The sequence below is a fragment of the Octopus bimaculoides genome, chromosome 7, assembly GCF_046866305.1.
Source record: "Octopus bimaculoides isolate indiv1 chromosome 7, ASM4686630v1, whole genome shotgun sequence".
Taxonomy (NCBI): Eukaryota; Metazoa; Mollusca; class Cephalopoda; order Octopoda; family Octopodidae; genus Octopus; species Octopus bimaculoides.
This window is the reverse complement of record NC_142934.1, coordinates 70,505,536-70,508,035: the sequence shown is the minus strand read 5'-3', so window position 1 is coordinate 70,508,035 and position 2,500 is coordinate 70,505,536. Positions and strand designations below refer to the sequence as shown.

The window sequence follows — 2,500 nt, the reverse complement described above, 5'->3', positions numbered from 1 at the left end:
TGTGTGTGTGTGTGTGTGTGTGTGTGTGTGTGTGTGTTAAAAAAATAAGCATCGATAAAATAAAAAATCGACAATCTATGTGGGAGTATATTGAAAACTCGTCACACTCCAGTAATAGGTTACCTTGAATTCCAACACACTTTTACATATAACCCTAATAATTGTCCTATCACTAGCAGAAAGACTACAGCATTCATATATATATATATATATATATATATATATATATATATATATATATATATATATATATATATATATATATATATATATATATATATATACTGCTAATACTGATGATAATTACAGCAGTGTCTACCAGTCTGCTTAGACGAATTTTCTTTAAAGTTCTAGAAGTTGGATAATTTTCTGACATTTTACTGAGTTTGTACTGATTAATCTGTGCTTTCTTTTCATCACTGCTGGAAGTGTTTATGGACAAAAGAACAAATGTAATAATAATTTTAAATTTCTTTTTGTTTTAGAAATTATATTGTTTAGTTGAAGTTGATTTCTATAACTGTCGTCTCAAAATTTGACGCCATAACGTTTAGATACAATTGGTTTAAGCAGAGCTTATATCTGTATTGCACAGAAACAAAGAAATATAGAAGATACAAACCTGACTCGATGTATATAAGTATTGTTACTACAAGCATTCCTACTACTTCCATCAAAATTCCATGATTCTGTACCACCAACAACTCTAGAAACAAGATTCCACTACCATAAGTTGTTCTTTCTGAAGACTCTATATTATTATTTTAGGGAGATTTTACCGTTAATTAGCAGTCATTTAGAGGAACCTTAATTACTCTAGTTACCACACTGCCCGCTATTCTATAAACTATTGTATCTAATCATTGTTCGATGTATTCACCGACATAGTAAAAGCCATGTATATATGGATCGTAATTTGCTAATTGACAGCTTACCTGTGTGCAATACTTAAATTTACTTACACCCAACCACATGTCTAAACAACGCTCAACCGACAAAGTATCACACAAATCTATTTATATTTTAAAGAGTGAGTCACATCCTTGTCATCATGCATCCAGATTCCTGTGTCTATCTCACAATGCAGATTCAGACGACAGAACTCGAACAGCTCACACAAAAGCCATGCGAGTTTTAGCAACAAGCCCACACTGATACATCATTCTAAGTCTTATCGATTAAGCAAAGATATTTTGAGCAAGCTGCTACACATCAAGAATCTACAATTTACCGGCGCACCATATGTATCTGGTCTGTCCTGCTATTTTCCACCTATACCAATGTGACAGGCTCACACTCAGAGAAAACACACACAGCCTCATCTGCAGCTGGCATTACCGACGCAACGTTTTAACTTTCACCAGAGAGACTGATGCAAAACCTCTCCAACCATACATCAATCTACTCACTCTTATAATCAGACTTGAAGTACAACATAGCATAGCATCTCCCGTAGCGTCAACTAGCAACACCAAATATCACCAGATGAAGTAATCATCACATCAAACAACATATACATACAACACGCACACACATACACACAAAAATACAAGGAGTCATCTATAACCGCTCTATAAGATATATGGGATACATAGAAGATTTGAAGGTTGAAAAACGAAATTAAAACGACACGTGCATACTTAGAATATTCACAGGCACCCCAAAAATCTTACATTTAATATCATTACAAGTTGCACATAACCTGCACATAAAGACTGCATACGCAGAGAAAGAAATGTATCAAACAATAATATCAACACTACCACCGCTAAAATAAAGCGTATCTACCGGAGAACAGTAATTCCAGCAATACCATGGCGATTATCAGAAACACCACTTGTCTGGCGGTTTTCCGCTAGTCATTAGATAATACAGTATTAACACGTTTGATTCCCAGTTGGTGTAATTTTCCGGTATGTTACGTCTTATTTCCATTTGCATCCTTTAATCGTCCAACAACACTCAATAAATAAAATTAGAATTATAGCCAACATTAAATGACTGTTAGAATTTATGAAGAAATGACGTATTACGTTTGATTTAAATTATGTGTGTAAGATCCTCAGTTTATCCTACATAAACATCAAATTTCGAAACTTGCAAGGCATCCAACTAGACTGCATACCTAGCATGTACTGGAAAAAAAATAATATTGAAAAACTTACTGCAGGCTCGAACACACGCGATTCTATAACTTATTATTTGCTCTGCATTACTCTTCTGTTTGCTTGTGTGTGTGTGTGTGTGTGTGTGTGTGTATGTGTGTGTGTGTGTGTGTGTGTATGTGTGTGTGTGTGTGTGTGCATTTTAGCTTCAATAATTTATATAAACACGCAAGTACAGATGTACAGTGATAGGAAATGATAATTTACTTATTCCTGTTTATCACATGAACTACGATAACACGAACGGTGGAAACCTCAACAAAGAAATTTACTATCAGAAATAAATAAGAGATTTCATATTGTAGTCCTTATCATTTACCATAACAGTTTCCTAT

At 34.0% G+C, this 2,500-nt stretch overlaps 1 protein-coding gene, 1 long non-coding RNA gene and 1 pseudogene across 3 annotated transcripts in view; 2 read left to right on the top strand and 1 right to left on the bottom strand.

Annotated features, from left to right (window-relative positions):
* Window positions 1-2,500, top strand: part of LOC106874518 (nucleolar protein 4) — a 1,458,602-nt gene that overhangs the window by 681,290 nt on the left and 774,812 nt on the right.
* Window positions 1-2,500, bottom strand: part of LOC149134765 (uncharacterized) — a 68,039-nt gene that overhangs the window by 35,585 nt on the left and 29,954 nt on the right. The window lies entirely within an intron of this gene.
* The window catches only part of LOC149134766 (histone H3, embryonic-like), a 6,057-nt pseudogene continuing 4,092 nt past the window's right edge, over window positions 536-2,500 (top strand). The window contains exon 1 of the transcript XR_016242659.1: window positions 536-2,500. This exon is cut by the window's right edge and continues 4,092 nt beyond it. The product of XR_016242659.1 is annotated as a histone H3, embryonic-like (transcript).